Genomic DNA, 25458 nt, shown 5'->3' with positions numbered 1-25458 from the left:
ACTTTTCAGTGAGTGGTTCAGCTACTGCAATGGGAGATCTTGGGTAGCTTGGTACTGTTTCTGGTACAAGGCTAGTTAGGGGTAATTGGTATTTGGTTATCTTTACTGGTCCCTCCTCTATTTCCAGGCTATCTTGGATTCCTGATAGATATGCATACCATTTACGAACTGTTTGTCTCTGGGCTATACCTTCAGGGGGTGGTGTTCCTCGTTTCACAGCATCTAAAATGTGGAAGGGCCCTCTTAAGATTACTTTCTGTTGGGTCGCTATTTTTTCGGTGGCCTTCACAGCCCTTACCATGGCTAAGATTCCTTTTTCCCATTCACTATATCTTTGTTCTGCCTCCTTGAAAGCAGTGGATTCAAATAAAATTGGCCGTTTAGGTTCACTTGTTGGTGATTGGAAGATGGCACAATAAGTTGCATGTGTGCTAAACCCCCACTCTACATCAAGAGGGTTCCTGGGGTGCACGGGACCTAGTCTTTGATACTGATTCATTGCTTGCATTATTTGCATTAATGCTTGTTCATGGGTGTTGTCCCATTCCCATTTGCTATTCTTTCGCATAAGGTTATAAAGAGGTCTGGCGATTATCGAGAATCCTGGGACATGCTTTCTCCAATATCCCAACGTACCCATAATTTGTTGCAACTCCTTTTTACAAGTTGGGTTTTTGGATTTTTCTAAAGTCTCGAGCACCCTTTCAGGGATTGCTTCTGCTCCTGCTATCCATTTGGCGCCTAGGAAGGTCACTGTTTGGGCAGGTCCTTGACATTTCTCTTGTGGTATCTTTAGCCCTATCTCAGTCAGTTTTTCCCAAATTAAGTGGGCTTCTTGTCGCACTGCCTCCTTTTCAGGTCCCCCTATTAGTATATCATCTATATATTGATATACTTTTACTCCAGGGGTTGTACCAAGCGAATCTAAGACTTTTGCTAATGTGTTATGAGCGATGGTGGGGGAGTGTTTGTATCCCTGGGGCAGCCGAGTGAAGGTATATTGAATGCCTTCCCAGGTGAAAGCAAATTTGTCTTTATCTTCTTTTATTAGCGGGACCATGAAGAACATATCTTTTACATCTAGTGTGGCCATCCAGGGGTGGGCTGCAGTCCTAAGCTGACTCACCAGTTCCGCTATATTGGGGACCGCAGCCGTGAGGGGAGCGGTATTAGTATTCAATCGGCGATGATCTACTGTTAATCGCCATTCTCCATTTGGTTTTTTGACAGGCCACACCGGAGAGTTATAGGGGGAGTGGGTGTGTTCTATAATCCCTTGCTCTTCTAGGTCTCTAATGACTTTGCTTATCCCGGATCGTGCAGCAGATGCTAAAGGGTATTGTTTAACATTAGTTATCTTACTAGGCGGCAGCGCGGGGGAGGTTTGCAAAAGCTTGATGTTAGCTGTTCCAAAGCTCCACCGGGTACCGTTTGGGAGTATCCAGTTTCTTCCTCGTAAAACATCAAACCCTAAAATGTTGTCATTTCCCTTTGGGTTTATTACTACCTCAAATTTGGTAAGACGTTTGTCTCCCGGGAGCCAGGCACAAAGTTTTGCCAAAGGACAAGATTCAGCAATTCCTGTAACTCCCTTTATAAAAATTGATCGTCTAGATGGTTTGATATTTAACCTATTGGCTGTCTGTTTGTCCAAAACACTTATCTGTGCACCAGTATCAATTAAAAAAGAAACTTTGTGTTTTCTAGGTCCTACCGGAATCACAATCCGGGGTTCTAAACTTTCAGGCCGCTGCGCTATTGATAGTACTCGGGTCGGTTGGCCTGATTTTCGACCAGCGCTACCTAGTTTTTTAGATCATGCAACTCTTCTCGTAACTCCGAGAAAGGGTTACTAGGCTTAGATTCTTGTTTACTATCTTGTGAGCCAGGTGGGGCGGATGGCAGAGTCACCCCTTTCGCTTGTTCCAGCTTGCTCACTATCTGTTCTATGTCCTCTGTTTTCTGATTATGTAGCATGGATCGTGGAACACCTAATGCCAGGGCATGTCGCCACAGTCTATTTCGTTTCTCCCTGTCTTCTTGTTTAGTTCCCATTTCCTTGTTGTGCCGCCTGGGGGGGGAATGTCCTCTCCTCGGGGCATATGAGGCAGTAGCCTGTCTAATGCGCTTTTCCCGTGGTTTGGTATCCATCCCCATCTCTTGCGCAGTTCGATGCACTTCTAACAAGGTATCCGCCCATGTCGGTATTGGCATGGGGGGGGCATTGAGGTTATTATGATTGTGTGCCTCTGCAGCTACAATGCGATCTCGTATTGCTTGTAGCTTCAGCTTTAACACTGTAGGCAATCCCCGTATTAAAGGCGTTAGGCTGTTTGGGCTTACTGGGGCTTGCATGGGGACGTCATAGGCTCCCCTTTCATATATCTGCTGTACGCAAGCCGCCTTTTGTATGGCTTCTGTAAACTCACTGTGGGTATTTATACCTATTCTCAAAGGTTCTCCTCTGTTCCTCGGGTCTTGTCCCCCTGCCCAGTAGGCTACTCGGGAGGTGAGGGAGCGATTCCCAACTCTACCCGTCAGGAAAACTCCTGGTCCCCAATATCCTGATGCCTCCTCTTCACTTAGTATTATGCGATCACCTCCTGTTAAGGATACCCGCCACAAATACTCAGTTTCTGTTTCTGTAGGTTGCCTGCAGTATTTCTCTTGCAGTTTTCCCATCTCGTCTCCTGAGTAAGGGGTAGTTCTAACTGTGGTTCTAGCATTACCCCCATGGGGTCCTGTTGCGGTTTCGGTTTTTACAACTGGCCGCACATCCAGAGGTGAGGGTTCTGGAGGGTACAAATCACCATCGTCCTCTGAACTACTGCTGTTTCCCCATATATCTCCGTCCCAATCGTCCGGGTCCTCCACCAACATTTTTCTAATCTGAGCTGCTGTGGGGGGCTTCCTTGCTGTTGAAAGGACGAGTTCTAACTTGTTTTGTAATTTCTGATTTCGCTCTTTCTCTAATTTCAATTTTCTTTCAAGATCTACACACTCCTGCACTTTTTCTTGTAACTGTTCCTTAGTTTTTTGATGGGTCCGATTGGCTTGTTGGGCTGCCAGTAAACAGGCCCCTAAGATGGCACATATACCACCTTTTCCTTTTCCATCTCTTTGGTTACCTCTGACTTCCTCTATCCTACACACGACAGAGGCTTCATTTTCCCAATTATCATTTGCCCAGTCAATCCCAGGGCTTGAGGGTCCGCTTCCGTGCCTTCTCAATAACTCACGCAGTGACATAGTTCAAAAATATTTCTATCCGGTTACCCCAGCTTATGTATCCACTAAGTCTGTATCCTATCCTATCCTTATCCTATCCTGCCGACTACGCCAAAAACTGTCACGCTGTCATGCTATGAAGGTTCGATAGCAACGACTGAGACAGTAATATAATAATAATAAAAAAAAGATGTTTATTTCCTCACACAAGTTCTTGGATTAGTAACATCCATTAAAATAATGCGATTACTAATTTAGGAAGGATAACACAAAACCATCAGTTACTAATTTAGAAAGGATAACCTGAAACCGTCGATTACTGCGTTATTAATGGGAAGGACTGCTTATCCCTACTTGAAAGCTTTCTTGTTCACTCTCCTAGTGAGAGGGCTCTCAACCTCGAGGAGTTACCTTAACCCAGCGTCCCAGGAAAAGGGGAGGGGGGGGATACTCACGGTCCAGCCGGAGAGGATGGTCAGGTCACGTTCCCGTCCCTGCTCAAACTCTCCTAGCTCCCAAGTCTCTTTTTATACGGCTGGGGCTCTGGGCAAACACTGCTTTTGCTGACTTTTAGCAAGTTTCGCAATCACAGGACTGTTTGTTTGTCTGCTTGGGGGGACCCTGCTAGCGAGGCAAGACCACAACACCTCCGTATTGCTTCTTCCCTCCCCGGGGGTCCGTGCAGATTCCAGGTGGCAGACCTCTTCAGTCTTGTTAATGCTGCCATTCCGCAGCCTTGCGCATATCAATCCTTGCGCATATCGGTTGGTAGACGACTTTAGTCCTGTTAAGTCCTCTGTTCAGCAGCTTTGTGCACGTCAGCTCTTGTGCTATCAGTTCTTCTGCGTATCAATTGACAAACTTCAGTCCTGTTAACTCTTCACTCGCCCGTCAATCATCTTTCCAGTAAAAGTATGTGAATCTTAATGGGAAGACTGTCTGTTCATAAAGAAGCTTGTCTGGTTTAAACCAGCTGGCTGAATGTTCCAGCACTCTGGTTCCTGAGAAGTTCAGCTGAGGATCAGAGTGGGAATCAGCCAGTGCTGACTGCAGAGATGTGCTTCCCTCTGTAGCTATTTGATGGGAGATGGGAGGTTGCACTACACTTTAAAGTGGGAATGCATAGGAAGGATTCAGCTTAACAGTCCCCCCCCTTCCAGGACTGCAAATAAACCACAGCCACGCATGGTATGTAACACTTTGCGTGAACTCACCACTTGCAGCTTCTGTGCTAGTATTTCTGAAGTGCCTGGTGGAGGCTTCTGAATGCTGAAGTGTTGAATGCTTAGCTGAAGCCTTACCTACCCCCTTGGTTTTGTTAATGCTTTTAGGGCAGGCAGGACAAGCAGTACATGAATAACACCTGTCTTGGGTTGAAGGCTTGTTGTCAGCTGAGAGCATCCTGGGTGGGATTTTCTTACCTACTGTGGTGTTCTTCAAAACAAACAAAAATATCACTCACCAAGCAGCCTGTCCCCCTGCCATTTAAGGGCCCGGTGTGGAAGAAGGGTAGGCGGTACAGTTAAAGACCAGTGCATTTAGGTTGTGAGCTCCTCAGTGATTAGGAAATCAACACCGAAGTTCCCATAAAGTGGGAGTGAGATCCAGTTCCTCTGAGGGTAGAAGAAGAATGTGAGCTGAGGTGTTTTTGAGACCATACTTAAAAGAAACCACGTGCATGAAAATGTGTGCACGGTACTATTTCTGCACTTGTGTACTATAGAAGCCCATGAGGATGTAATGAGAAAGGCTGTTGGAAAGTACAGCTAACCAAGGGCTTAAAGGACAAAAGCATTCTGCAAGTATTTTACTATCACAAGGAAGATGACGGCTACTCTTCTACTTAATACCATCTACAAGTGATGCTGGATTTTTCATTGATGGATTTTTACTTTTTGATTCCGTCTTAGTCCATTTAGTGAACGGTGATTGGATGGCTAAAACCATTCTAGTAAGACCTCAAACTTAAAAAAAGGAAAGGGAAGAGGAAAAAAATAATTAGTGTTTTTTTTGTTTTTTTTCCTCCAAGTAAACTAGGCCTGATAAAGTTCATAGTAAATTCTCTAAGGAGAATCTCAATCTCTTCTTTGATATCTTGAAAGAAGATGAGTGAAGTTTTGGAAGAGAGACTATGCTGACTTTCCAGTCTTGAGGGGGGAAAAAAATGAGAAAACTGTGGAATTGTCAATTTAATAATAATATCTGGAAAAATACTGGAACAAGTAACTAAACTTTTTAAATGTCTAGGTGGTAAGGAGGAAATAAGTTGAGGTAAACTTGTTAAGAAGAATGATACAAAACAATCTCTCTCCTGTGTATTGTAAAGTAACAGGCGCTGGGGAGAGTGGGGGGTAGGGAATGTAACTATCTTGAACTAGGAAGGGTTTTGGCCCTGTCTCACCTGATATCCCCTAGCAAGCTAGGGAAGCATGGCTTGATTAAACTCCCATAAGGTAGGTCCACAGCAGTTTGGAAAATGTGTCTAGAGATGCATCTTCTCAGTAACTGTCTGTACTTCTTGCCCTTTCAGGAAGGCTGTATCAGAATTGAGCTTTCACAGGCGTCTGTCGTTCTTCACTGTTTTCTTTCATAACTTGCTAAAGGAATGGAGTGTATACTTTGTAAAATTCAAGATGACCCACTTTGTGGGAAGGTCCGAAAGCAAGGTTATTTTGAACCACTGATTGAAAACATGAACCTTGTTATGCACTTAAGAAAAAAAGAGGATAAGCCTGCCTAGGGTTTACCTGTACAGAGCCGCCTTCTCATCTCTTTTCTCTGCTTCCTTACTTTTCCCTTTAGAGTGCTGCTTCTGCTGCACAGATGTCTTTCTTTTGGCTGTCAGGACTTGATGCTAATTCAGTCTTTCCTTGATGCAGGCAGTGACCCTTTCACTGTGAGTGCCAGAGCAGGGAAGGGGTTCCTGGAAGTGATATGTTATCTTTAAATCATCACCAGTATGCCACATATCTTTAAGAGCAAAGTCTCTGTTAGCTAGCCTGTGATGACTGTGTGCATTAATAAGGCAGGAGGGAAGTGATGGTGAATAGAATAACAAGCAAGAGCTTTTGCCCTCTTGAGGTACCATTTTCAATTTGTGCAAAGGTAAGCACAGCAGAGCTAGACAGGGTCAAGGCTGGACAAGATGGGCAGTTTATTGAAGACAAATTATTTAAAGAGTAGTTTCCTTCTGATTAATTGGCCCTCAAAGAGGGACTCACCAATAAAGGTAATGTTTCAAAGGCTATCGGAAATAACTTTCAAAAGGTAGAAAGTGGAGTGCAGATTTTATCCATTTTGAATAGCACCTCAATGTGTTCCTGTTCTTTTAAACACAAATACCTTTCAGTGTGAAGGCCAGAAGAGTTTTAAAAAAAAAAAATTTTTTTTTTTTTTTTGGTGAATGGGGCTCATCTAGAGGGAATGGGAGATACCCCTAGTTCAGGCAAGTTATTTGGAAGAGATTTAAAAATATGTTTAATTTTAATTAGTCTTTTATGGGTGAATCATTTATGGGTGAATTAGTCTTTTATGTTGCTGGATCAGTTCCTCACTTCCCCCAGTGTATGTGGCCAGGGCCAGGCATATTGCAGTTGCACAGAAGCATTGACACAGTGCCGTCAGTAACCCTTGCTTCAGACCTGAGTAGTGCCCTTATCTTCCAAGCATTTAACCAATACGAAATGGAGATTAGCGGCTATGCCAGCTGGCTGGTTATTTGAGATTTATGGCCTTATCTCTTGTTTTGAGCGTCCATTAGAACTTCACTGACATTTGAACGCAGACCTCCAGAGGCGGAAGGCTGACGTAGTGCATCACTGTGCCGGTGTTGTCAGAGTCTTGACCAACTCTGCAAGCCAGCGTTTGTGTGGCTCCCCTGACTTTACTGGTGTTCTACGTGGGACGCATCTGATGCGTTGCGGGTTTTTTTGGTTTATTTAAATGTATGTTTTGAAAACAATAGATTTTTCAAGTAGTGAGTAGGAGGTTGTTTCGTCATGTACTGAAGCCAACATAAAAGCTCATTTATTTTCATGATAACTGGGTCAAGTTGTAAGATATTTGCCTTCTCTTTGCCTTCCTGATGATTGCTGAGTCATCGGGAGCTTGGAGGGGCAGTTAGTGTTGTCTGCCTGAAATATATAGGCAGACTACTTTTGTAGCAGGATGAAAAGTCCTTACGTTAAAGCCTAGTTGGAATCGTTGCTTGGGGAGAGCACCTTTAACTTCAGGAGGGGCCATGGTGCAACGTAGCCCTTCAAACAGCTTTCTGAGTTACTATGTTATGGTATTATTATAGTAGAATGTTTTTAGAACTATTGCAGTGATTAAATTGTCAAATTCTCTGAACTCTGGCAGTTTTAATGCAGAGTTGAAATATTATTCTAATTCTTGTTAAGTGCTGCTTGTTTAAGCCCTTCAGCCTTGCAGGATGTACTGTGCATGTTAATCAAAGGGTGTCCTGTCTTTCCAGCTCTACCTATTAATGGAGCCTTTCTTTTTCTTGTGACTTTTTTTATTTTATTAGAAAAGTAATAATGGGGGGCTGCAGATTGTACAGCGAGTTGAATGGGTTAATAATACCCAGTGAGGAACAAAGCAGTCAGTGTAGAGAGGTGCTGAAAATATTGTACTTACCGTTCACACACCACATACATTCTTTAGATGTTGACAGGTGCTATAGGACAGTGAAGCATTCCAAATTAGAGGGTATTTAACGAGGTGTGATAAAGCTTTGTGTACTTAGAATGACTCTAGCAATGAAAACTGATTGGTTTCTGAGCTAGCAAGTCATGTCTCAATTAGTGAACTGAAGCACAGCTTATCTTAGGTCTTATTGTCAAATACACAGATCTATAGTAACTGAGAGAACACTTAGGATTATGTTCAAGTAACGATCTTGATATAAATCTTGTCTGTGTGTGTGTGCTTCTTGAACAGTTAAAGGGTGGGTTCCATTGAGCAAAGTAGCTAGGATGGAAACACTGAGCTCTGAATTTTGCTGCTTCATGCAGGAAGAAGTCAGTCTTTAATATACCACATCTGTTCTTGCAAAAAGGTTAAACCTGAATCATGCAGTGCTTGTTTTACTACTACAGGTTTTACTACAGCCGCATACTTGAAGCTGCAGAAGAGTCCACTGTATCCACTTGTCTGTCTGAAGAAACCTGGAGTATTAAGCCATAGTAAAGAAAAAGGGCTAGAACACTTGACCGTGGAATTTGGAAATGTATTTTAATAGGATGCTCAATTGTAACTGAGCTCTTAAGCCCCATTAGCACATTCAGCCAGATGCTCATTGCTGTGAAATGACACTGAGCCCAACAGCTGTCGAGGTCCTAAAAAGGATCATACATATTATCTTTCATTCAGTAGCATTCAAAGAAATGTAAAAACATGGGAATGCATGACACTTTGGGAGAGAGATGTGATCCTTTTGGTCTAAGGCATAAATTGCCATCTACCTAATGGAAACTAAGAATGAATTTCACTCTGACGTGTTATTCCATTTCTGTTTATGGCAAGAGGTTTTGTGTGCCTCCATCTAAAGCAGCTGGTACTGGTCACTATAGAAAAAGGAATAAAAGACTGATTGGGTCAGTTGCCTGATCCAGTATAGCAAGCTGTAATTGTTGTAGGTGGTTCTTTTGTAGTCCTCTGTATGTGGATGCATTTTTCTTTTTTTCCCTATCCTTGTTCTCCAGCAGTGGTTTGTAATATGCCTCAAGGGCTTAATAGTATGGTCTTTACCTTCATGGCAAACCTGAAGTACTGTGAAGGGTTTTAGTGGTGCTTATATACATGAATTAAGAATCTTCCATAATGTGTGGGGCATTTACAATCAAGAAACCTAAAAGCACATCTAAATAAACAAGCAAGAAAAACCTACCTTTCTCTCTTACCTCCCCCCCTGCCCAGCTTGTTGTGTCTCAGGTCCTTCTTTTGAAACCTGATCACTTGTGATCAAATTTTCAGACAGTCTTACAACTCAAAGATATCAAATGAAATAAGGAAATGGAGGGATTAGCCTGGAAGGAGCCTTGGACAGTGGGACTGCAAGACAGTGAGATATACCATTAATAACAGTAACTTGTTTCAGAGGAAATTAATTCTACAGTTATAACATGGGAGGGAGGGGAAAAAAAGACATCAGTCATTAAAAAAGCCCTAATGATACTAGTCTATGCACACTTAGTATCTTTGTGAAATTTTTAATGCTTTTAATCTTGTAAAATCCATAGAAAAGAAACAGGATCATAGTTTGAGATCTGTCCGTGAGCATGTGGTCCACACCATGAAAAAAGTTGCAGATGTATTAATTGCAAATGGGAAAGGTGCCATATTGAGCTAGGCTATCTTGAAGGATACACAGATCTGTGAAGCCTGATTGTGAATAATAAGTAAGCTTAGTTCAACATGTGTCAGTTTTGCTCTAAAACTTCTGGTTTGTTTGCACTGGTCCCTATACATTGTTTGGGGAGGGGAGGGATCTAGCAGGTTTTTGCACCTGTGTACTTCAGCAAGCAAATCTTTGACCCTGTATTTTTCCTGTGCATGATTTGTGTGAACTTTGCACTAGATGATGACACGTATTGTGTCAGGTGACAGAGCATGGGGAGAAAGATGACAGTATTTGTAATGCTGACCTGTAAAAATCCATATCATCATTTTAAGTGGTTTAGACTAATCGAACACAGCACTGTTCAAACACTGTCAGGAATAAGAGATGCATTATCTTTCAGCTATGATCAGTGAGCCCTGTGATAAACGACAGTATTGAATATCTTTTGAAATTCTCTATTTTGGTACTTCATCAAAGTTACCTAAATATTCCGAAGCTTTTATGATATTGTTTAAATTTAAGGTTCTAATGAGACAGAACCTGCAATATCAAACTTCTATTTGATAAATAGTGAGATCTCTTTCAAATGTTTGGCCTCAAAACTGATTGTTTCTTTTAAGTGCATCTGTTTAAATTCCTGTGGATTTTAAAAATTTGGCTTGATCAGCACTTGCTGTAGGCTTTGGAATATATATTTGCAACTTGGATTCAAACAATATATATACTTTTACCAAAGGTTGCAGGGTTTATTCATTACGTTGCTCATATTCATGCTAAGCTCAGATAAACCTGGGGAAAAGCATTGATGGGTGACCCACATCCCCTGTTGGTTTGTGAGTCTGTTTTAGTTTTACAGTGGGTGAATCTTAATGCTAAATATCCATCTTATATTCTCAGACCACAAAAAAAACATTACTGATGGCCTGAAGATGGGTCTCTAAAAAATACTCTTTGTTTCTGAAAGAGCAAAAGAACACTTAATTGAAGGCAGCTAATAAAACAATACACCAAATGCGTTCAACTGAATGCTTAAAGGTTAAACATGCAGATTGTCTTAGTCCTTTAAAGTATTTGATCATTTCACTCCTTGGGCACCTGACTTGCCCTCAAGCTGGGTGTCCAGACAAGAGCAAGATATCCTTGCTCTTGCAGCACTTTTACAGACATTGCTTGCCTGTTATTGTAGTTTGTCTTGCTTGCTTGTATCTATTTTAAGATTTTTGTAACCTGAAGTTAGACTTTGAATTTTAGGTTTTTGCAGCATCATTAAAGATACTGCAGTAAAGATTATGCAGTCCATAGAGATAACATGAAAGCAAAGCATTCCAACAACTCTTTTTTCCTAACCAGATCTCCAGCCTCCAAGACCAAAGGCTCTGCAGTCTTAAATTAAGGCAGAAGATCCCAGAATCGGTCTCCTACAGGTACAGGCGCTAAGAATTTTTTGAGTTATTCCTTGTTGTTGGAACTTAACACCTGAACTCTACACTCCGATCAATAATACTGAATGCTACATGTTGACTGCTTGCTGCCACAGCACAGGTGAATGATTTGGAGAGTTAGGAGGACAAAAAGCATCTTGAGCATATTAAGCCAAACTCTGCTTTCAGTCTTTAGGTGTCTGTACTGACATTTTGCCTTCCATATAAAAGTAGTAAAATGGAAAGATATCTTTTATAGTGTGTTGAAAAGTTGTGCTTAGGCTGATAAAAATGAATTGCTGGGTTGCCTGACAGCATGAAAAATGACTGATCAGACTATTTTGGAAGCTTGGATCTGAGTTTTATCACCTCAAGTCATTCCGTTGTCCTTCTTTTGTCAAGAATGAATTGGATAGTGCTAACCCCTTGTGTTGATCACACTACTGCAATTATATGCAGTTACAGACCCGTGGAGTACTGAAAAGATACTTGTGGAAGCCTAAAAAGGGACTTGCTTTACCCTCTTTCATGATAACTCTACAACAACCCAAATCAAGCAGAGTGTGTTGCATGGAACAGATAAGTCAATGCATATCAGCTGCCACCTGAAAATGTGTGCTGTGGGTGCTGAAGCTAGGAGCCAGTTTCCTGGGCAACATGTTCTATTCCAGCTCTATTGCCTGATGCTGCTTTTATTTTAATATATATAGTTATTTAACTAACCCACTCAGTTGACAGAGATGATTCTGATATCTGTTTGGAAAATGGAGGTACATTTGAAGGATTAATAAGGATGTTTGAATATGAAATAATTACTCCTTGAGAGCAAAATATTTGTTGAATTTATCAATGTGAAAGGTTCTATGCTTTTAATGTAGCAGGTCTTGGTTTGGTCTGTTTCTGTGTTTGATAAAGGTGCACTTAGCAGATGTATCTTTCAGTAAGTTGATGAGAGTTATCAGTCCTACGTGTCCATTCTCCTCCTGTTGTGAGATTTTGGGTATTCATCGCCTTGGTTATAGGAAAAGAAGGTGCTGACTGAGGAAATGCAGTCGGGGACGTTTTCTCTCCAACTTAACATTTTTAAGTAGGTACTTTTAATAACCCCCAAACTTGGCTAAATTTTTCTTGATTTGTTTTTGAAGTGCTACCCAGAAATACATCATGATGCAAGGAAGTCATAGGATCTTGAAACTGGTCAGAAGGGGTCTGTAATAGAAGATGAAAGTGGTAGAATTTCCACTGTCCAAAATGTGGAAAAATAGAGAGAATAAATCCAGAGAGTGCAAACATTAGTTAATGTTGTTTCCGAGGGGACCAGGAACATCTTAATTCAAAACACTGAGGCTCAGTGTATCTTCTGTGTGTTTCTGCTCATCAGTGTAGTATTCGGGTGCTCAGGTGTATCTCTTGAGCTCAGGTGTTTAGTCGTGCTAGCTAGATGATGAATAAATCAACCAACTGGCTTCCTCAGCCAGGTAGCGTGACTGTTTATACAGTGCTAAGTACTGAACTTGTGTCCCAGTCTATCTGGTAAAACAAACTGAGAAAGGCTGTCTGAGGGTCAGTTCCTTTATTGCTCCGGAAACCTAATGAGGAATCTGGAGGTGTATTGTGCAGAAAAGTAAAGAAACCCTCAGACCCTAACCCTAAACAACCAAACCCAAATGTATATCAGATCTGAAAGCCACCAAAATGAATGTTATGTGGTAACCTTTTTTGTCTGTGCTATGTTGAAATCTTGCTGAATTCATGAGCATCTGGCAAAAGGAGAGGCTGAAAATCTCTAATATATTGGTCATCAGACTAATCAGATTAGTGCATCTGCTGGAAAATGGCATTTGCAGTATGTCTGTTCTCTTTGGGCCCAATCTGTTACACTTCTGGATGTGAAAATCTTGCTCTGGTTCTTGCTGGCCAAGCTTGCTTCTGCTTTTCAGTGATCCTATCAGCTTCTCAAAGGCCCAAAGAAGTCTGCAATTTCAGAGATGGGGGCTGTGGTAGCAGCTGGAGGACCTGAAGGAGTGCAAGACAGTGCTGTCTTCCTTTGTTCTCCTGATCGCAATGAGAAGCGATCAGAAGGTCCTTTTTTCTCTACAGCTCAGAAGTAGTACAAGTCAAAAAATGTATTTGCAAAATGGAGGCCCTAATGCTTATGAAGAGCTATGGATGAACTGTTAACCTGACTTAAATATTATGCTTGTTAGTAGTGCCTGATTATTATTTAGAACTTTTTATCAGTAGGCTTCAAAACAATTTCCCAAGGAAGCAAGTATTGTGATCTTCATGTTGCACTTGAAGAACACTGAGCAAAACAAATAACCAAACAGGATTAGTCAACCACCAATTAGACCTTAAATCTAGGTCTTCTGAGTTTTAGGCTGCTGCTTATTCTTTTGCATCACACCGCTTTTCTGACAGCTTCTTTTATAGAAATCTGTGCTTGGTGTGTGGAGTAAAGAATGGGGCTGAGGTTACTAACATGCCTAGAAAACACCTTTATGAACAATTAGCTTGATACAGACATTTTCAGTGTGTTTCCTCTCCAAATCAAGTTTTAAGGCAAACTGTTTCCTTCCTTCCTGACAAATGCTAAACAGGCCAGTGAGGAACAAAGCTATTTTTATTTATATTTTTTTCATGGAACAGACATCAGAATATGTTAATGTGCCTTTTCCATTTATGGGGTGCTTAAGAACTCTTCTTGCAGGTTTAAAACACAAAGTTCACAATAAATCCCAATTTTGAGTAAAAATGAAGTGCTGCGATAGCTTTTGCAAAGCAAGCTGTATTTCTCTGTCTTGGTTCTGGTGGCCTGTTTTTGCTGTTGTCAAATGGTTATGTGACTGTAATTGTCTTCATTTGGGAAATCGAGATGCTGATATGAATCTGGGGTGCAGTTAGCTGTTAGCTGGGGCTTTCAGGTTTCTCATCTTCCATGAGACTAAATATGGAAAAAGAAAGTGGTCTTAGACTTAATAAATAAAATCTGAACACAACCTGTGGCAAGATGGTCATTTGACCCTTAGTGTCAATCAGTAATGTGCCACCTTGCAAATGTGCCAGGGAGCAGGGGAAGTAGTACTTAGTAGATGTAAATCTCCATGGCGCCTGCCATAGTGTGAACATCTGTGTGACTTGGCAGATGTAGAAGATTGGATCTTGGTGAACTAGTATATTTTGAGATTTTTGGTTAATTGATTATTCTTCTATTTTTTCCAGCAGACTTATTTCTGGCAGGTGGATGGTTGCTGCTGCTATCTATCAAGTACTGCAGTCTGAAATGTTTAAACTCCTGTGGAGGAGTGGCTGAAAGTGTCAGGGAGATGGTTCTAAGTACAGGGCGATAGGAAGAGAATGGCCAGACATGGAGAAACAGATGTGCGCTGATGCGACAGTGGAGTCGGTGTCAGCAAAGGACAAGCAATATGCGGGTTAATGTCAGAATATTGTAGATCCTTTGGTGACTAGTAAATTCCCCATCTTGGTGCATGCTTGGCATCCCAGCTTGAGGAGCAAGTTGTGTCCAAATGAAGAGGTCTACCAAACCCAGATGCAGGTGAAATCACTCATACGATTGACTTCTTGACCACTAGGGATGTTTAAAGTCGGTCTGGTCTGAGAACCAAAATGCTCTTGAAGTCAGCAGTAGTGAAACACGTGGACTGGCTGTGTTGAATAGCTCTAGGAAGAGGATGCAAGCGAAGGAGAACTTCTCCTAAGCGTGCATTACAGTAACTAGCACGAGCGTTTCTCTTACAAGATTTTCATGGGATCCAGGAGAAAGTGTCAGACTGCAACTGCAGAAACCTCCCTGTTGGGTCATATCCAGGCCATTGTCAATTTTTAGCAGTAAAGGAGATCACCTGAGGCAATAAGACTTCATCTGACTTGCCTTGAGAGGAAGGGATATTGATGATGAGGAAGCTTCCTCCAAAAGCTGGTGGAGGTGGGGAGGACATTTTTTTTTTTATGTCCCTTCTTTCTTCATTCTTCCATAAAGTTGCTAAGGAGTAGTTTTCTAGTGTTCAGGGAAAAGATACTGGATGTGTTAGTCATAAAGAGCTGAGAAAGGCAAATTGTATGGTCTTTTTTCTCCTGCCCTAGGAGCGGGGCGTTATATGCAGAGACATAGTCGACCACTCTTAGGAAGACTTGTAAGCAGTGCATGCACCACTTTGCCTCCTTCAGAGACAGTCTCTCCAGATGGCTGTAAAGGGAGTTTATTTGGGGTGGTGGTTCCTCTTTTCTTTACTCTTTCTCCCTCCTTTCAAGCCTTCTGCTGTGCAGTTTCAGTTCATCAGGCAGCCACTAAAAGTTTCTATGATAAGCGATTAATGGCTCATTCTAATTGCTTATTTGCCTTCAGTATCAGTTTGGGCTTTTCAATTCTCCTTTGCAATTGGATTGCGATTGAAAACCATGCAAAAATTAATTTAATCAGTCTTTCAGACACTTCTACATTGCATCCTTCATAATTCTAGTTATCTTTTTGAACAATCAGAGTGTGTGTGTATATATATATACACACATACATACTTAATATTAGTTATTTATTTTGCAGTGAACACAGCAAGGAGTTTTGGTATTTGACAGCCTTGAAAGGTCAGCAAATACATTCACTACTGTTTGTTCTGGAATGTGCAAGAAATCTCATTTACCAAAGAATGCAGAATAACACATTAAATACTGTGAAGGAAAACTGAAAATGTTTTTGAGACTGAAGACCCTGGCATAGCTGACACAGTTTGTATTAGTTCTTCTAGAGGAACAGAATAACCAGAGTACTTTTGCACATTGCTAAACCATTATCGAACATGAGAGAGAACTAGCAAAAGTTTGGTAAACAAACTTCCTCTTTAGAAGTGGGCAAAAATATTTTTCTCAAGGAGTGGTGTAGATCTAAAACTACTCCTCTTCCGCAGCAGTGGAAAAGCAAGGATGCTGATTAATGTGGTGGTCTTGAAGTAATGTAAGGTATCAAGGTATGGGCATGTGATAAGCATTACCCGTATTACCTGTCAATGTAGGAAATGCTCTAGGGCATACAACTAGTAAAAAAAAAAAACTGGTGACAGGGCCTTGTGCTGCCCTGTGCCTTCCCAGGAGCTATGTTACAGAGGAGCCTGCAGCTTGAGTGCACGTAAGGATTGAATTGGACGGGTTTTGAAAGACAAGCTCCCAGAAAGTGCTTCCTTTAACATCTGAAGCCTTAAGCCTGTGCATTAAGGTTCAATAAAGAATTTTAGCATGTCTTTTAGGAGTATGCACGAATAGTATTAAACCAACATGTGAAACTCCTGTTGATGCTACTTAGAATAAATGCTTGCCTGTTCTAGACACTTGTATACTGTACTATAGAAATGCACGTGTGCACAGATGTGTGCTGTAATCTTACTTCTGAAAACAAAATGACTCACCGTGTTGTCACACTGGAGATACTGTTCTTGCTAATGAGACTGTTTAGGGTTTGATACTGCATTTGTTTATGCAGGTGACAGGCTTTATACACTTGCAGATTCCCACCATGTTCACAGCCTTCCAGGAGCAGTAGTTTTTGCATGGCACCATGCAAACAAGCTGGGCCTTAGAAATTTATTCCAGGGGAAGCGATAGCAATCCCTTTTTGCCCGCAATGTTCTGATGTGAAGGAAATCTAAACTTCTGTTTCAAGAAGTTCTACTCTTCTACCCTCTACTTTCAAAAGGATTGATAGCTGAAGGTTTCCTTGTTATTGAATATGCATGGTTTTTGTGAGCTGCAGATATCAGATTGATATCCCTCCCCCCTTTCCATTATCAGACAAGAAATAGGAGATGTTTTACAGCATCTGCCAGTCCTGATGTGGCTAGCCTCATGGCAGTACTGATTCTGACTGGCTCATAGTGGGCAGTCAGGACACTTTTGTAGCATCTTGACTCTATGTGGCGTTTGACGTCTCAAGCGCTTGAGGTGTCTGCTGTAAGTCTTGTCTTGTGATTGAGAATGGAGAAATTATGCTAGAAGAGCAACTAAAAGTCTAACACAAGATAAAAGCTTTACAGTGCTAGTACCTGTATTGGGCAGGGATAGTCTCTTGCTACATTCTATGTGCATAGTTTAGACTATCTACAGGTGGAATGGAAGCGAGGAATTATTTGGATTTTCAGTTTTGCTAGGTGCGTTTCTTCTCTTTTTGTGATTTGTTGCTGCAACAATAAATTCTTCAAATTAGTGTGTCAGCCATCTCTCCTCAAAGTGCAAAATGCATTACCCTAATGCTGTTGGGTTTGACAGAAGATTCAGCCAAGAAATATCTTGCCCATGAGAACAGGGAATTTTCATGAGTCCTGGCTTGGCAACCACATTTCATGTGTGGTTTTTTGGAGGTATGTGTTTGTGTCCAGGAATAGACAAGAAAAGTCTAGCAAAATCAGATGGGTTTAGCAATATGGCAAAAGAGAGAGAGAGTCCAGCAGTACCTAAGGATATAATGAAGACTTTCAGTGGAAGATCCAGGTGGCTCTCACAGCACTGTTCTTTCAGCGTTGTAGAGCTGCTTAAAAGCGTAGTGATGTGCATGTAAGCATAATCAGAATGATCTATCAGGCCAGGGACAGTGCACATTGCTCTGAAGTAAAGAATAGCTTAGCAGATGCATAGGGTTGCAATCCTCATTTATTTCCCCCTTCCCCCTCCTCCCTCTCCCCTTGCAGTTATGAAGTGCATAGCTTTACACTGTTGGCTCTAAATCGTGGTCATTCACCAACAGCTCTAACATAATGTGCTGAAGTGATCCTGCTGACTTCTGCAAGCTTGTCTGTGTGTTCCTTATTTTAAGTACAAATGCAGTATTTGCTGATATGAGGGCTTGGTCTTGTTTTAAAGGGCAAAGCTGTGCAAAGTTTTTTCATTAAAGTTGGCACATGGTGCAGGGAATTTGTTGCAGACCTAAAGTTCAGACCGTGTTGATAAGTAAACTTTAATTAACTTTGGGTTTGGAAACTGTGCTTTGGACACTGCAAAACAAACCTAACGTAGATCAAAGTCATAGAAAACGTTTTCCAGACCTGGTTTACAAGTTCTGGTCTGCAGCACAAACCCAGCTGTGAGAGTCCTGTCTGTCCTCGTAAAACACATCATCCTATGATTGCTGCCTTTCATGCAGCACTTAGTTAATGTTTTCTGCTTCAGTTTTGTTTCATCATCTCTCATATATTGTGTGCAGTGTAGTAGTAAATAGGCTTAATTTCTTTTGTGTATTGGAAAAAGTTTAGTGTATATGACTTTTATGTTTGTGTAGTACATCTCATTAGATAAACTTGGGGTCACATCCAGATCTGATGTGATTCTTCTGCTTTCAACAGCACTATCCCTGTTCCCCTGAAGAGGGACTTTCCCCCTAGCCAATACTGAGGTTTGTTACTGCAAATCTGGCAGTGACTACAAAAGATAACAGGTTCTTCTAAAATGTTTCCTTTACCTGGATTTATTTTTGATAGCAGATGAGGTATTATTCAGAGGGAGGCAGGGATGTAGGAATTGCTCCTGGTTCATCTTATTATTCCATGTCTAGCAGCTGTTTTAATGGGTGCTGTCTGGCTAATATAGAGTCATCATTTGGTGGTATGAAGAACTCCACAGCGTTTCCTAAATGTGCCTATGCTTTAGCACTCAGGAAAAAAAAAATCGTGTAGATTATATGAATGAGGGAAGAATATGATGATTCACATTGTGTTTCCTTACATGATAGCAGTTATGAATTTAGGGAACCACTTCATTCAAATTCAGTAAAAAGTGTTCAGTCAACTGCTCGAATGCCATGATAATAGGTATGACAGATGGGTAGACCTATCAAATTAATTAAATTAAAACTAACAAATTAATTTCAGTTACTAAGGTTGTCGTGTGTCACTTGATAATCATATAGTTGTACATTGCATAGATGTAAGGCGCCGCTGAACTAGCATGTTAAACTACCATCTACATATCATTTTAAACTTCTAATATCTTCCAGCAGAATCCTGATATGTTTTCCACTAGCCAGTTCTCCAAGTTTTTCTGTGGGCCTCAGGGAAGTTGTTTGTGTGTTACTTGCTCAGATTCTGGTCTTTAGAGTTATCAGTTTAGGCTAGGCATTTTTTTTCTTTTTCTTTTTTCCTTTTTCCTTCTTCTCTCTTGTAGTGATAAATAGCAAACTCAAACATGAACTCCAGTTATAAAGGGGACACAATATTTAACAGTATCTCAGTGTGGCTTCCTCCTCCTGTTGGTCCCCCAGTGCTCTTCTATTTCTGCAGGACTGTAACCAGCTCTACTAGCGCTTTTCACTAGCAGTGAAAAACTGCTGAACTCATCACAAGTTGAAAAAAAGGAAAGGTTGTTATTGCTAAGAGAAAGAGGTTGTTTTTTTAGAAACAGAGCAATGAGTACTAGTTGGAACAAAAGCACTAAGCTCTTCCTACCTGTCTTTTTTCCGCCATCATTTCATATAGGTGGACTTGCAGCTCTCTGGATAATTGTACCCAGAAACAGAGCTGGGGGTGGGGAATAGCTGGATCTGTAATTTTTCATAAACTTCAGTCCTGTAAGATGTTTGGAGAGAGAGAGAGAGGAAGAAATGCAGCTTTCTGAAGTGGATGAAGTGTGTAGCGCTGGGTAGCGTTATCAAGGGATGTTGCCGTGAGGTTGTTTCCTAGTGTTTGGATTTTGGAGTCTGTATTTCAGGTGCTGGAAAGTAAACTCATGGATGAAAATGGTAGCAAAGGATTTGTTCAGAGCCAGAAAAGTATAAAAAATCAGTGGCAGATGAAGGTTCTCAGAAGTATATTACACATTATACAGGGTATTCAGAGTGTCCAGGGGATGGTATGAGGTATTTTCTGAAGACTTTAGTAACTTTGGGAATTGTAAGCACCTAATTTAGGTACCTAAGTTAGTCAAAGATGGACAATGTGAATATACTCGTAAAGGATGGATTCTAGCTTGGTCTGTCCTTCAGCTAAAGGGATTATGGAGCAGGAAGAAGAAAGAATTGTCCTTTTAGAGTCTTATTGACGTTATCTAGGCTTTGAATCCACACATGCAGGAAGGGCTGAAATGAAATTGCCTGTTTGCTGCCTCATGGAGGGAGAGAAGCAGGTAGTGAGGGGTCTCTTGTCTTCATTTTCAAGCCAAAGGGTTCGAGGCAGTACATTGCAGGCAGCAGTTTGTTGCTGGTGTAAGTCAATGTTTCATTACCTTTCCAGCACTTGTGGAGCAAGGAGGAAGCAGGAGGGGAAATGATCCTTGGCAGAAGTTTGACTAATGATTTCTCCCCGTTTCTTCTGTTTTTAATGTGGGTAAGTTTCCTTTCCCATGCCTCGCTCGAAGCATTGTCGAATTCATAATTCGTACATGAAACGAATCCTGCAAACCAGGCAGTACTTAAATGAACAGGGTAGAATTTGAAAAATCTGAAGAAAAAAAAAAAAAATCTTAAATGTTAAATGGTTTCCCCCAATAGACTGGAATCACCATAATGACTGAGCAGATTTTAATAAACCTTTCCAAAATAATGTCTTTTGGTTCTTACTTAGCATGAAAAAGTACTGGACTACATAATCTGAGGAAATGAAAATGAGTAAAGGGAGGTGGCAGGATAAGAAAGGCTGTCTTAGTGTTAGCTCCCTGTAGTGAACAGTGTTGTGATACAACACCAGAATGGATCACAAATCTCATTGACAGTACGCCAATGAGAAGAAAGAAAATGCTTATGAAGAATGAGTGAGTTTGTGTGCATTTTTATTTATTGTAGAAATATCCTCTCACATTAGCATATTTTCATAAAGAAAATACAGCATCAACAATAAACTCTTTAAAAATAATGACTACTTGTTATTCCAAGCTTTGCCTTAGTAATGCACTACTAAGTAAATGTATGTCTTTTAGTTAAGGTCTGAAAACAATTTCCTACAATTCAGAAGACCAATTGAGGCTTTTTGGTAATTCATGATGAGTATTTTTTGTTGTTGCTTTGAAGATTATCAAGGAACTAACTAAATAATCTTTTGAAGGCTGTAGATGAGAAAGCTGTCTTGAGTAACTTGAAATCCATAGCCTTTAGTGTTATGACTCTTTTTGAGCGTAGCCTTGATTACCTTTAATTTTTCAGTTTGTCTAAATGTTACCTTTGGTTCCTGTTAACTTTATCAAAATTATTGTGGGAGTGAAAACTTTCATTGAAGATCAATGAGATGAGAAAGAGATTTTAGAACTGGACCAAATTAACATGAAATTCCCTTTCTGTTTTAAAAAGTTTAAGTTAAGAGAGCAGATGCTTTGTCTTGGAGAGACTGGAGAGTAAAACGGTGCAAGTGCCTGGGGACTGTGGTCACACTGCCAAGGTTTTTGGTGAAAAGCAAAAATGTTTATCGGAGAGGGTTTTTATGTTTCAGATTTCAGCACAGAGTGATATGTGCTCCTTCAGGAAAAGATATAGATGTGGGCTATATTCTCCCCCATCCCCTTCCTTCCATGTATTATAGATCCTTTTGTGCAAAACTCCAGGTATGATATGCACTTCTGTCTGGAAAATTCTATATCCATGTTTCAAAAAGATAGGTCAAATGCAAGAGCATATGCAATGTAATAAAGTATAGATTATATTCTAGCTCTACAAATGAACTGTATGTTCAAGTATACAGGCTGTCTGGGATTTAACAAGAGATGTAAAGTAGAATTAATCCAAGAGTGTTGCCACCTGTTGCCAGGCTATCGCTATACTGATGGCACGAAGTGACACCTCCTCTGTGCAGGAAGTTAATTTTATGAGCGTCTATGAGACAGCCTTTCTGTATGCCAGGCTAGATGTAATGCTTCTAGGAGAAAACTATACATGAGTGAGCACTCAAGCTGTTCTAACGCGAGATATGATTGCGTTTCTGGAGACTAATCTGTTGCTTCTTTCCTTTTGACTTTGCTTTGGTGACAGCCAAGGGCCGGCAGTGTTTGCTTGCTAAAGAGATAATGGTAGACTGATAAAAGAAGACAACTCTGCTCCCTGAGTGATGTGCAGATGTTAGTCACTGATGTCTTAAAAGTCACAATTACTGTGGGTGTAATTTTGGCCATGCTGTTTGGAGCTTTTTCCTCACAAGTAAAGGAATTGCATTAAATATTTCACTGTTTTTCAGGAAAATGGAATTAGATTGGGAAAGGTGTTGTTGTTGTTGATGCTTTGGAGAGAGAGAAATGCAGGATTTTACTGCCCTTGGATTACGTTCTGCTGGGCTACAGTTAGTTCTGTCATTACTTTAGATGAGATGAAAGTCAATGTGAAGACTCCCATGGACTCCTGTTTCTGAGCAGTGGACCTGTGAATAGGAATATGAAGAAAGCCAAGTGATCAAGACTTACCAAGCAGCACAGAGTAAAAGGAAAGGCAAACAGAAATTTACAGTAGACACAAAGCTTCATATAAAACTCCATATAGCTGTAAAATATGTTTTTAAATTTATTAGAGACTTTTCTCTTTAAGGTTAGTTTTTCTTATTTTGTCAGATAGGCAAAAGCAACAGGTTTTCCTTGGCTATCTTTTGCTAGCTGGTCATTGTCAGTGTAACCAGTATCTGAGATCCCTGCACTGTGACCTGGCGTTCATCAGAGCAACGGACATGTTGTTGAAATGATAAGCCTAAAAGCTTGAGGGTAAATTAGCAGAACTTCCTGTAATCATTGAACTTTTCTTCACATCAGATGTTCTGGTCCTTATGTATTTTGAATAATAAGAGTATAGTATGCTTTTTCAGTAATCCCTTTTGCTACATATGTACAAAAAGAGAAATCCATACACATGCTCATCCCATGTAAGTACATATATATATGTGCGCGCGCACACACACACACACACACACACAGAGAAGGAGAGAAATCCATAGTAGAATCAAGAAAATACTGAACTGGATGAATTGTAGGGCTTGTTTTCTTGCCAGACAGCAGTGTTCTTTGAAGCACGAATAAGAATTAATGCTACCAAGGTCAACAATTAACCCCTGGACAATTGGAGTGGTGGAGGTTAGAAGGTGACATGGGTGGTTCCAAAGTGCTGCTTCCAGACTGTTCAACACCATTTTGGGTTTTGAGGAAAAGTGGAATGTTAGAAGGAGAGGAAAAAACTTATCTTACTGTTAAGAGCTGGTAGTACAGAATTGCCTTTTGATTTTATTTTCATGGGAATGTATGTTTCATACTTGATAGTGAACTTTTTCCCTAAACCTCTGTTTCCCATGATAGTTAGAAGTTTGAAAAATCAATGCGAAGGAAACAGCTGTGTGGGGTTGGAATAAAACCTTGACACACTAGGCCACAGTTCATCCTTTAGAACATTAAACAGGGGATCGCACCAGAAAAGAATGGTCAGTAAAGCGTGGGGAGAAAGGACAGAGGAATTTGGAAACTGCTGAAGTTGCTTTCATTTCATTTTGGGCACGGGGGAAAAATCTGAATGAGAAGTTGATGGTAGAGGTTTTGATCTTGTCATTGAAATTGATAGAAATATTGCCATCGTTTCTAGAGGAAACGGATGTAGCCTCACTATTTAAGATTCAGTGCTTCTCCATTGGTATAGACTAATTCACTGACACTTAGAAAAGGTTAGGGTTGGGTTAGGTTAGGGTGTGCTCCTTGAACTGATTTGTTCGGTATGACTTTTGAGACAGAATCACAGAATAGCTGAGGTTAGAAGGGACCTCTGGAGATTGTCCAGTCCCCCCCCGCCATGCTCAGAGCAGGGTCACCTAGAGCAGGCTGCCAAAGACCATGCCCACTTGCATTTTGATCATCTCCAAGAATGGAGACTCCACAACCTTTCTGAGCAAGCTCTTCCACCAACTGCCCTCACAGTAACTTCTTTTTCGTTATGCTTAAGTGGAGTTTCCTGTGTTTCAGTTTGTGCCCATTGCCTCTTATCCTGTCACTGGGCTCCACTGAGAGTCTGGCCCTGTCGTTTTTACTGCCTCCCATCAGGTATTTGTACACATTAATACACTCGTTGCCCTTCCCCCCACCCCCGAGCCTTCTCTTCTCCAGGCTGAACAGTCCCAGTTCTCTCAGCCCCTCCTCATAGGAGAGATGCTCCAGTCGCTTAATCATCTTTGCTGGACTCACTCCAGTATGTCCATGTCTCTCTTGTACCAGGGCACCCAGACCTAGACCCAGCACTCCAGGTGTGGTCTCACCGCTGCTGAGTAGAGGGGAAGGATCACCTCCCTGGACCTGCTGGCAATGATCTTCCTAGTGCAGCCCAGGAGGCTGTTGGCCGCCTTTGCTGTGAGGGCACTTTGCTGGGCCATGGTCAACTTGTTGATGCTCAGGTCCTTCTCTGCAGAGCTGCTTTCCAGTCTGTTGGCCCCCAGCCTGTTTTGATACATGGGATTGTTGCTGCCCAAATACAGGACTTGGCATTTCCCTTTGCTGAACTTCATGAGGTTCCTCTCTGCACATTTCTCCAGCCTGTTGTGATCCCTCTAAGTGGCAGCCCAACCCTTCGGAGTATCAACCACTCCCACCAGTTCATGATGCCCTTTCATCAGGTATCAGGGTGGTTCAAGTGCCCCATGTGTCCCAGGGCCTGCAAACATGAGGCTTCCTCCAGTTGTCTGAAGAAGGCTTCATCTACTTCTTCCTGATCTGGCAGTCTGTAGCAGACACCCACCCACAAAGACTTTTTGCAGACTCTGCAAGTTGTACCTCAGATTTGTTTAGGAAATGCAAATTCATGCTGTTTGCCTTCCTTTTCATGGACTAAATTTGACGTGACATCAACACATAGGCTGTCGCTGTTCTTCTGATGTAATCTGAGGGATGAAATAAAAGATAATTGCTTAAAATTTTGGTTAAACTTTAGGAAGTGACACGATCTCAGTTGGTGTGTGAGAAGGTGAGAGAAGAGGAGGAAGGTGCTGACTAGTTCAGTAGTTGAAATGGTTAAGTAATTTTCTAAAAATCCAGTAGGTACATGAAAATGAGAGAGTTTTCAATTTATTTGAATCTCTGAGGAATATAATGTGAAAGCCTCTTCAGGTTCTACTGCCTGGCCAGAGACTGCAGTGAGTTTAATAAAAGCCACAGCTAAATTTACCAGGATGAATTGCTGCTTCGTGCATGAAATAGATGCTCTAGTCTTGTGCTGATGATTTGGTGATGTCTTGGTGATGACCTTTAAAACTGTGGAACCAACATGCAAAACTTTTAGTGGATTATTCACTTGATCATTTTTTGTACCCCCTGGACTCTTATATGATTGATAAATATCATTTAAGAAACCCTCAAAAATAAGATATGAGAGATTTAAAGAATTGTGCTTTTCACAACAATAATACTTCCCTTTTCCCTGAGAGATGTTTAAGAAGCTAGTCTAACAGCAGTTTATGCTGCAAAAGATGTTGGTAGCTCACTGTAATCCGGTTCCATATGAAATTCCTGGTGTTATTCTTTAAAGCTCTCATG

The sequence above is a fragment of the Apteryx mantelli genome, chromosome 17, assembly GCF_036417845.1.
Source record: "Apteryx mantelli isolate bAptMan1 chromosome 17, bAptMan1.hap1, whole genome shotgun sequence".
Lineage (NCBI taxonomy): Eukaryota > Metazoa > Chordata > Aves > Apterygiformes > Apterygidae > Apteryx > Apteryx mantelli.
This window is presented reverse-complemented; position numbering follows the sequence as displayed.